This window comes from Lepeophtheirus salmonis, chromosome 6 (assembly GCF_016086655.4).
Source record: "Lepeophtheirus salmonis chromosome 6, UVic_Lsal_1.4, whole genome shotgun sequence".
Lineage (NCBI taxonomy): Eukaryota > Metazoa > Arthropoda > Copepoda > Siphonostomatoida > Caligidae > Lepeophtheirus > Lepeophtheirus salmonis.
The window spans coordinates 50,405,991-50,418,091 of NC_052136.2; the positions used below are offsets into that span (position 1 = coordinate 50,405,991).

General features: G+C 31.2%; 1 protein-coding gene across 2 annotated transcripts in view; it reads left to right on the top strand.

Annotated features, from left to right (window-relative positions):
- The window catches only part of LOC121120673 (uncharacterized), a 206,708-nt gene that overhangs the window by 95,214 nt on the left and 99,393 nt on the right, over positions 1 to 12,101 (top strand). The gene's annotated exons all lie outside the window — the stretch shown is intronic.

Genomic DNA, 12,101 nt, shown 5'->3' on the forward strand with positions numbered 1-12,101 from the left:
ACGGAATAGGATAAGGTGCAGTCGACACGACCTCAGCGAGGACTAGCGAATATATTTACTTCAACTTACGACAACTTTACTTTTGCCCAAAGATGAAAAATGATGTTCGTCGAATTGTTTCATCTTGTTTTAAATGTATAAGACCATTGCTAACAAAACTTGAGCTGCGAATGCAAACAATGACTCCTCACCCTTATGAATATGTCTCTGTTGATTTAGGGAAACAGAATGGGACTAGTTATCTCATTCGCACTGATGGATACTCTCGATGGTCATTGGTTAAACATTTACGTCATCACCTGTGGAAAATAATCTTTCAAAGATAGATGAGGACAGCATTGTATAAACGAGTAGGTAAAATTTGTGCTAGATTAAATGTTACAGCAATTCTGCCAAATACTGAAATTACTTCTAAAAAGTCGTATTTCAGTTGGGAAAACTCATTTACTAAAAAGAAAGATATATTTTCCGACGTAATATCTACACAAAAAGGAAATGGCAGTTTCTCTGAGGGAACTGATGTCTGAGTCTTCTTGGAGTGTCCAGCTATATGAGAAGCAAACTCGACAGCCGAAGACAGCAGTGTGCTATAGAGATGTTTGCAAACTCTATTTATAAAAAAACCCTCTTGTTTAGACCCTAAACACTTATTCATACTACACAATGGTGAAAAATATAATTGGTTGTATTGTTGAAAAATATTCAATGAATAAATTAGAAAGTTAAATCTTAAAAAGATCTATTTAACAAATATGCATCTTCAAGTATTTTTGTTCTATTTTAAATGTTTTAAGGGATTCCACTTTGAAATATTAAAATAATCCACTAATCGGGAATGGATCTCTTTATTGTATCGATCCTGGTATCTCATTTTCCAAGAAAGGAGTACACTTTACCCCTTTATGAGGCTTGCAGGAATTTTCCTCTCCTGTCGTCCCTTTTGGAATTCGGAATCCGAATTTGAACATCTCTTGTGGTGAATGATCAATTTGAGTATCTTCCTTCGATTGTTTCGATCTTCATTTTACGAGGTATGACGTCATGAAATTGTCATTGAAATCTGGAAAAAATATAATGATAATATTGACTATTTCCTAGTACACCCGCATAAAAATAGAATCCCTACCAAATGGAGAAAAAATTCTAAGAGATGCATATTTTAAATAGAGCTTTTTTTAAATTATACATTGAACATTTTTCTATTATATAAACTTTGACATTCTTCATGAATATGTATTATGAATAAGTTATAAGGGTCTTAAGAAGAGTGTTGTTTTTCCTCAATTTTCAGCCTAAAATGGAAATATGTCGAGCTCAGAACAAGATAATGAATCAATAAAACTACTTTTTAATCATAAAAAACAATTTTACATAAGTTTTAATAACCTTACTTTTAATTAAAGTATTGTTTCAAGGGTAAAAGTTGACGCTTAGCAATAATAGTTCAAAATTTATATAATCCCAAATATTTCAGAATTTTAATGACTGAAATTAGTTTTGGATTCTACGTTCATATTCTTGATTATTATCTTAAATTCATCTGTACCCAAAAATATCACTATACACCCCTAATTGTTCCCCTGTGTAATTGATGCAAATAAAATTGGGATTTTCTTAAATTCTCAATTTTTGTTAAAAATTGTTTTTATGTTGACGCACCTCTCATGTTAAAGTACATCAAAACCCATTATGATAACTTACCTTTTGAACTTCTATATTGGATTATACATTAGAGTATACTTATTGAGCGTGAAATCTTGATCTCATAAAATAATCTCTTTTTAAGCCTAATAGCAATCAAAGTATCACATAATGTCTTTATGTAATGTGCATATCCTTTGTAAGTGCTTTTACAAAAGTAGTTAAAAATCCATATTATGAACAATATTTACTCATGAGAATTATGTGCATATACTGGGAGCGTCATATGTTGTTGAACACTATGTACTTCGTTCAAAAAATGAATCCAAAGCAAAAACTTTGTTCTTAAAGAAAATGTATTTTATACAATACTATTTATAAGTGTACAGGGTCCTGCTAAATTAGTGAAACATAGGTTTTTACTCAGAACAACTCTTTCCACAAGCATCCAATAAGGCTTGTTATGTTCTAAATAAAAGTAAACCAAGTTATAGTTCAATTAAACCAACAAAAATATGGATGTCTATCCAAAGCGATCTGCTGTACAAAATTTTTTGGACATGGATACTCCCTGAATGACATCATGAATGCCATCAAAGTCACCCGGATACTCAGTTGAAGGATGAAGAAAGTGTTGGAAGGCAGAGTGAAGAGCTCGAGAAGGCAGTTACAGGGAAATAAATGACTGTAAAAATCCTCCTTAGGCTGACCTAAAGCATGAAAGAGAAGATCGAAAGAAATAAGGCACGGTCAACTCGTCAAAATGAGTATCCAGAAAAATAGTAAGAAATAACTTTACTATACAACTTTTTAAATTTAAGGAAAAGCAGGTCTTGTGTGGGGGTACCAAAATCAGGGGGATAGAAAGATAAAGATGTCAGGGAGGACTTTTGTTTGAAACCATTCAAACCTAGGAAAAAACGCTCTTGTGTGAGGGCACCAAAATCAAGGTATGAAAAAATACAAACCTCTACTCAAGTGGCACGGAGCTCCCTCCAAGATTGTGGTTATCTTCTTTGATAAAAAATATTTAAGCTGACCAAAAAACAGCTGAATTCTGCTCTTGCTTACACATCAAATATAGTTCCACCCTGGTAATTTCGATCACTTTTTAGCAAATGATTTTTTTGCCTCCTTTCTCACCAGAGAGAATATGGATTATGTATTGTATAGTGTTATGCAGAGGAAGCCTAATTCTATTTCTAGGACTAATTAGGATCAGTTGATGGCTGCGGATAATGTATTTTGGAAATATGTCCCAGAATCAACGATGTGTGCCAGTTACACAAGCCCCTTCAAGAGGTTTCAGGCAAAAATGTGACCATGCTTTAATGTGTTTATAATTAAATGTTAAAAAAAGGAGCTTTTTGAAATAATAACTGTTGAGGTTTCAGTAATTGCGGGACCTAGTATAATATACATTGTATTTTTCATAAGCTTCTCCTGTAGGCTCGATGCAGTCTAACAAGGACATACATATATAACTCTGCAAGAAATCTTCATTCTTATTCTGCATCTTTTAACTTTGAAGTTTTCTCTTCAATCATTCGATAATTTTGGAAACCGCATTTGAATGTTGAAACCCCTGTTCTAATTGCACCTGCAAACAGTTTCGCACACGTTCTAGGTTAGAGATGAGTAGACTCTTCAGTGATTAATTTATACATTCATGTTCCCTCTTTTAAATTAAAAGAATTATGATTATTCCTTTAGAAAGAAAAAACATTGCTCACATTACCAACAACAAAAATATTACCTCCCGTTTTTAGTACAATGTTTTTTAAAACTTAACCTACAAACAAAAAAACAACAACTTCCAGTCTCAAATACAGAACTAATGTAAATCAAAATACAGAATAATATCTTATGAACAAAAATCAATTACTGAACATCACCCGTAACAAATTATTTATCCATGGTGTAATATAGTTATTGTCTATAATTATATATTTATCAAATTGATTTATTTTCTTTTTTGGGATGGGTATCTAGATTATTAGGGAGAATGACAATCACAGCACAATAAATCAATTATCTTTCAAGAACAGTTATGTTGTCTTTATTATTAAATAATTCTATTCAATTGGGATGCATGAGACAGGATATTGAGTGATGAATCATAGTAAAGCAGTATTCACTGAATAATGCTTTTGTTTTTATAACTTATATGCTCGAAAGATTGGAGACAGCTGAAATACTATTTGACCGATTTTTACTTCTATACCAGTGCAGATTGAACTTCTTTAAAGAACTGAATTACTTCGGTCCAATAAAGATCATAACGACCTCCAACCCAAACCCAACACTACAAATTATTAACATTAAAAGTACTAACATTTTTTTTTTTTATTGTGTGTAGAGTACGGCTGATTCACACTGGAAAATGCAGCCCATTCCAAAAGCTCTTGAGTTTTGATTTAATGAACTTTTTTTTTTTCAATCAATCGAATCAAATTGTTTTGGTTGATTTGTAGTCATTACATTAATGTGTTTATCAGATCTTCCGAACAAAATTTTATTCGCCCCAGACAAGCTGTCCATGCCTTATCTTAGAATTAAATAAGACGTTGGCTGCCACACAAAGTACTTTTATCCGTGAGATATCTTTAATCCGCCTGATAACAAAAGTTCCTAAATTTAATGGATTTTCTATCTCCATTTTGTATTTCAATAACAACTTATATCTCGTTGAAACCTAAACTCACGTTATTGAAATTATTGTAGAGTTGAAGGATTTGCTTTTTCTTGATGTGTTATATTCATACAAGTGCTTTTAGTATATTTATTGATATATAACAGTACAAAATGGATTGAATATTTTGTAGAATGATAAGAAATGTGGATGTTGCAATCATTATATGATTCACCTTATTAAAAGCGATATATGTATATATATATATATTCGAAAGGAAATACTTTTTTGTTTATTCATAGTTTAAGTAATCAAATTAATATCAAATATTAGGGGAATTAATGAGTTAAAATTAACATGGTCAGGATTATCCGATTTAGATGGTTCGAAACAGTTTATTAGCTAATCTTCATTTTCTGGGCAATGGAGTAAGTTTTATTTCTATTATTTTATCAATATTTTTGACGTCCATATTATCATTGGTACCACTGTTGCATTGTACTGTTTTTGGTCCATAAACAGCAGATTTTTTTGGCCCCATAATCCACCTTTTCACCTTGGTCGTAGTGATACCGAAGATTGTATCAATTTCTTGTTTTTTACTTTCATTTCGGAGGTCTATAAAACACAACTGCCATCCTCAAACATGGAACTGTATATTAACTATTTTAAGAGTATGCACACCCTTTAGACATCCTTTTGGATGTTTATTTAATAAAATATTTTAATCATGAGATATAATTCACTAAAAACATATAACAAAAAACACTCATAACTTTTTTCTTAATATATCCTTTCTAAATAAAATAAAAAATCAATTTGTGGAGAAAAGAGAAAAAAACCAGTTGTTTTTGGGAATGGGGAAGTAAAGGGCCATTCTCAGGTATCCCTCTCATATTCTCCATTGGGATTATCGCCCGTCCTATGTCCTCGGCATCGAATGTTAATGCAAATAATACAAGGCCTTAAAGTCTTGCTTTTCCCTCATCAGTTACTTCTTATCCTGGGGCTTCAAGATAAAGACGACAAACTTCTTCATTCGATGATTACTCAGCTGCACTCAGTGGCACTTTTTTTTCACCGTCTTTATTGACAGTTTAGTCTACGAACCGCTGCAATTTTCATCCGGAGGATGATAGTAATGATAACATTGACAATGAAATCACTCAGATCATCATTAAATTTGAAGAAAACCATATGTTTTGACTTACAACCAGATCAATAACTCGATCCTAGTATGTTTGGTTAGATACATAAATACTACATTAAATATATTTTTCCGTTATTTATTTGTTTCCTCAAAAAATATATAACTATGTAACAAACAAAAAAAACAATTATAGTGAGTTAATTATCGCACACGACACACATACAGAAGATAAGAAAGAATGTGCCTTGATTAATTTATTATCGTATTTATTAGTATTCATCATTTTAATTACATCAAATCTATTTTGACAAACTTGTTTTCATTTTGAATAAAAGAAACCAAAAATTAAAAAACTAACAATTTATAATCATAAAAATATATCTATATCAATATAATTTATTATATTACATAAATTAAGTAAATTTCTAATATTAGTATAATAACAAATAAAGTAAAGGACCATGTATGTCCACGTATAAGGAGGTGGAAAAATCACGTGGTTTATAAATAACCCTTAAATATATTTTCTTAAGATAAATTACTTTATTTTTTTACAACACGTACAAAAAAACTTTAGTGGTTACAAACACGCTTTTTCTTACAACTCTACATATAATAAATTTATAAAACGTTATTGTAGATATACAACTACAATATGGCTTGGATTACTTCATGTGATTGTTGCTTATTCATCATAGAGCTCTGATAATCTTGTAGGATTATATATGAATGTACATTAGACCGTTCCGTCTTTGGCTTAATATCTTTCTCCCTCTTCACAAATAAATTTTATGCTGAAGACAATAAAAAAACTGACATTTGGTGAATTTGAGAACTCTCCATATATTTTCGGCGTTGTACGGACCATTTTAAGTATTAGCAAGTTGCCAAATGCAGTTTTTTGATTTTCCCCAACAGGACAGGTATTTGTGTAAGGTGGAACACAAGTTCTAAAAATTAAATATTTTCTGATTAAAATACCAACATGAAGCCTAAAATTCTTGTTAGGCCTCACACTTTTCCCAATAACTTTCTTGGGTGTTCGCAACAGAAGAGGTGGGAAAAAGTATCAAAAATGATAAATTTCTACCCTAAAATCCCATTTTTTTTCATAAAAATAAACTATACTACGCCAAAAATATACTTAAGAAGTCTCAAGTTTTGTAACAAGCGGTTTTTGATTGTCTCTAAATGAAAAGTTATGACAAGAAGTAATTCTATGAAAACAGTTCTCAACATAAAAATTAATTATGTTGAATGAAAAATGTCCTAAAAATGATTAGTCCTAACACAAAAAATACAATTTTTTTGATTAAATACCCAGAACTAAGCCAAACAAGGCCTAAAAAATTATAAACATTACGAAGTCACTTTTTTAATAGTCTCCAGTAGAAAATATATTCTTATAGATTGGAAAAGAGTTTAGAATATGAACAATTTCGACCCAAAAACTCAATTTTTCAAATATAAATGGTCAATACCGCCCTAAGAAAGGCTTAAACCCCCACAAACAAGATAAAATCATATTTTAAAAGTATCAAGCGAAAATATATACATGTAAAGTCGGACAAGACTTTTCAAACTGAAAGTTTCGACACAAAAATTCCCTTTTTTTTAAAAAATAAATGCTCAGTACTAAGCCGAAAAGATCTGATATGCCTTAGATTACCCAAAGCCTGTTTTTCGAGAAGCATTGCCGGAAAAGTCGGAAAAAGTCTCGAAAATAATCTATTTGGACCTAAGAATCCCATATTTTCGTTTCTAAAATGGCCTGTAATAAGCCAAAGAAGGCCTCAGACGCTACAAAAATGCTGGAGTCACTATTTGAAAAGTCTCCGACAGAAAATATATTCGCATTGAGTGGAGAAAGAGTTCTCAAAATAACCAAGTTCGACACAAAAATAAAAAATAAATGAAATGGTCTGTATTAACCCGAAAATACGTGATATGCATCACACTTTGCTAAATCCTCAGAATCTCTACCGAAAAAGTTGGAAAAAAGTCTTAAAATAATCCATTTTCACCCAAAAAAAACCATATTTTTCAAATTTAAATGGCCAGTACATTGCCAAAAATGTTTCAAAAGGTCATTTTGTGTATATTCCTGCCCCAAAAGGCATTTGTGTTACGGGAAAAAATATCAACATGAAGACGGGACAGTCTAACATACTCATATAAATATATTCAAAATATACTTTATAAATGTATGTTCATGCTTACATGGGCCAAAAATATAGTAAAAACGACAAAGGCTTTCTATCTTTCCTTCCTTCCTTGTAAAGGGCAGCAACATCTTAACGAACATACATACGTACACATCCCTAACATGAATACATTTCTCTTCCTCTAAAGATCTAAGGAAAAAAAGATAGACCATGAAAGAAGAAAACAAAACAAATACATAAGCAAAATTTATTCTTTATTACTCTTTTTTCCCTCTTGTTCTTTTTTTTTATAATTATGCTTATCTCAAAAATATTATTGTTACTCTTAATATGAACATTGAACGTCTTGTCTATTAATTATTATTGGAGATCAGTTCTATTAAACCCTGTTTTTCAAGTGATAAGACAAAATAATAATAAAATTCCTTTTCGTATATGAACTGGGATATTATCCACCCCGAGATTTATAAAATGCTTCTTATTGCTTTGATTCTACATTTATTGCAAATAGAATTTTTAGGGTCCTGAAAAATTAAATCTGATTATATGCAATTCTTTTATATCTATAATGTCTTCAGTTTAAAATGTATTTATATATTTAGACATAACTATGTCTAAATATTGATTTTCAAAAGTTAGTACGGATCAGTGATGATTCGGGGTCTATAAGACATTTCATAGTATATAACTATTTTTTTTCTATAGATGTAATCATTTTTATTGATATACTAAGAAAGGTTCGTGTGGCTCGATAATAGATTAAGTTTAACTACAAAAACAAAAATGAATAGTTCGCTTGAAGTTAATCACAGGAGGACAAAAAACTTCAGCAATAATTTTATACATTAAAGTATTTAATACTTTATCATGAATGAGTAAAAAAAAAATCAGGAAATTTTAGAGCTTCTTGATAGTTTTAGAAGTTGACACAAAACTTTTGGATGTTAAGGAAGACTAAATAGAGGCAATGGAAAAAGTTGATTCGTTCCACGTATGATCTTCCTCAAGGAGAAGTGGCACTCATTAAAGAATATAGTGGGTGAATGACGAGTGACGATTCACAACTTCAATGTCTTCTACAAGTCGCTGCAGACCATCTAAGTATCTTCCCCAACACCAATAGGAAAATACTTTGCAAAAGTCATAAGTATTTGAATAAAACTTACAATTAGAAATTATTTATATCGATGAAATCATAAGAAAAAATAAATATCCTGGTTTGAAAATAAATTTACATAAATAATTTAAACTGAATTAATCTTGTGTCTAAATATGGAAATATAAATAAAGTAATTATTTGTTTATTTATTTGAAATATCATTAAGAAAAAAAAAAGTATTCAATTTCTTTAAGCCTAACATTTTTGTTACTTAGATTTTTTATACTGGTTTCATGTGTTAAAGTTGAAATGAAATGGTCAATTTCTGTGAAAAGGTCATTAAAAGGTCACAAAGGCCATAATTATTAAAAGTTTCAGTATTGTAATGGATCTCAATGTGATTTAAACGTAATAGCATATTTTCATGTTGATCAGCTAATTATTAGGGTTACAATATGCAAAGGAGAAAAAAAAAGGGTAATAAGCTAAATTTCAATCAACTTCAATTGACGTTATTTTGAACATATAAAAATTATTTTCGTTGAAATAGTTATTCAATATATTTTACTGTGAATTTATATAGCTCAATTTATTGTTTTTACAAAAAGCTATAATCTGAAGTATATGGACAGTATTCAAGAAAATATTCCGTTTTTTCTTTAAGCGTGTACATTTTCAAAATTTTAGGACTGTTGAGCTACATTTAAATATTTTTCAAAACTGTTCAAATTTTCCTTAAATGGTGTTTGTACTATTAGGAACCATTTTTTAACCTAAGCTATTTACTTTTCAAAAAATTGATTTTTTTGTGACACTAATACACAACTCACCATAAGGGCAGCAGGAAGGACAGTTTACCTTGTTAAAGCGTAATTCGAGTGAGGGGAAGTACTATACAACGACCCTAGAAATGGTTGACCTCGGGTTATCGCCTCTGTTTTCAAGAGGAGGACCAAGGCCCTGGCGAATACCGCTTGAATGCAGCTGATCCCATAACCATGCTCAAGGAGGAGGTGTTGCCATGGATTCAGTAGGTTATTGGGGACTGCATCTTAATCATCCAGAAGGATGTCCCGCACCCATATCTTATGTACGACACAAATATGATTGGAACGATGGGTTCTGGTGAAAGAAGATTTGGTATCCCTCTGTCCGGATCTGAACCCCTTGGAGTAAATAATTTGGGTGTAAATTGAGGAGAGGCCTGCAAGAATTGGCACATGTTTATGGTGGAGCTGAGGACAGACATTGACACGGCATGGGAGGCGATGCCTCCTGACTATGTCAGAACGGTATGCCATGTAGGTAGAAGGTAATTTCCGCATGAAGTGGCTGATTTGAGTCATAAAGATGAAGAATATATGTTTATCAAAAAACTACTGTGAGCAGTAGCACATACTCTTTCCTTCAGACCCACCTAGATAGAGTAGTTGTTTGAGTTATAGTTCAAATCAGGAGGGTGGCTACTTAATTAAGTCCCAAATGTCTAGTAATTTGCCTTCAGGTAGGTCTGGGTCTTCGTGTTGGCTTGGTTTTGAGAGAAAACAAAATGTCACTCCATTGTACTAATTTTCGTTTTTTTATTTTTAAATAAGGAATCAAATCATAGTTTTCAGAGGCTTTGAAATTAATGGGCATATAAATTTCCAATTAATCAAAATTTAAATTAAGTGTGCTACTAGATAACTTCAACCCTGTAGAATACAAAGATTGTCAAACTCAGTAGTTTTGGGACCTTGAATCCTGACACAAATTTGATTAAAACCCATATAAAGACAATTACCAATGTATATCTCTAAAATCGTTCTCTTCCGATAAATAAGTAATACATTTTTATCCTTATAAATGTCGATATTTCAAGTACATTAAAATAAAATAAAGGAGCCGTGTGAGATATTTATAATCTTTTTATTTCTCTTGCTATTTCATTCCTATTTTCTATTTAGTTAAATTGAGATCTGTCAATCAGAGTCAATCATATGTACTAGGGTGGTTTGTTTTCCAACTTTTATCTTATTTTGATAAAGGGTTGTTCGGAAATGTGGTGGGCATATGGCTAAATAAATAAGCTAAAGGGACATTCACAAAACCGCGGGGCCTCTTTGGAGGAGATTATGTAAGGAATAAACAACGTTGTTCCACGTTGGTGAGGGAAAGAGGAGTAACTTAAAATTAAGTAAAACCCGACTAATTTGCCAAAATTGTATAAATCACGTCATAGTGAACAAAACTGAAAAAAAAAGGATCCAAAAGTATCAAAATATCATTTTAGAAAGTAATATAAATATTTATTTTCGAAAAAACTCATATGAGGAAATTAGTTCACAATGGGTAGAAGAAGAATTTAAAAATAATGAAGTAACGTGTATAGGTTACCCATGAAAAATGTGATAACTCCAGGGCTGTTGAAGTCGGGCATTTTATGCACTTTAACTCCAGTATTTTGAGTATCAGCCATTCTGACTCCGACTCCTGTATACAATTTTTTAATAACTCATTTGAGTCTAGAGACTAAAACCATCAATCTAATTTTTAGCTATAGATATTTATTAGTTATATGTAGTAAATAATTGTGCCAAAATCTATTCATTCTAATACATTCATAAGCTTCTGAACATAATTTATACAAACGTAATATAGGAACAACAATACAAACAACCTCTCATTGCAATGTTACGCATTTTTCTGTTAAAATTGACCAATCACAAGACTAAGTAATGAACTAGCATGGCTAATGGCTATGCTCTACCCAATATAATAATTTAGACTTTACAAGTGTTTGGGAATTGTGATTGTAAAGACCATAGATCACTTTTGAAATTAGAAAAGTAAACTTTGAAATGAGTTAATTTTCATTAAGTTTCATTAATTAACAGAATTAACTACTTTTAACTTATAACCATTTAGAAAAAAAAACTCTTCAAACCCTCAGTGTAAGCCATAAATTAACAATAATTTTTAATTACATAAATAATAAAAAAATTTCTAGATTCAGTGGGAGTTGGAACAAATTTTCCAATTTCCACCTCCGTCTCCACCAAAAAAAGACACCGACTCTAACTTCGACTTCACAGCCCTGGCTAACTCACCGTCCTTAAGACGAATCAGTAAAAACATATTTTTGAGTCGTCTTTGACATGACAAAAATCCTTTCCTAGCAAATATTTTTCGTCTAATCCCACCTCACCACAAAATCAACATTAGCAAAAGCACATATTATAACTGCTTACATCTACATAAATGCTAAGGTGGCATATATGACGTCCTATGAAACAGTGCCCAAAAATTTGAAAAGGGATCAGCCTCCGCATGTTAGGTAAAACACGTGGGTAGGAGGGGGTGAAAAAACGAACCATGTAAATCCACGTGATGTTGGAGTGAAAATTATGTGAAAAAACAACTTAAGTCTACTTG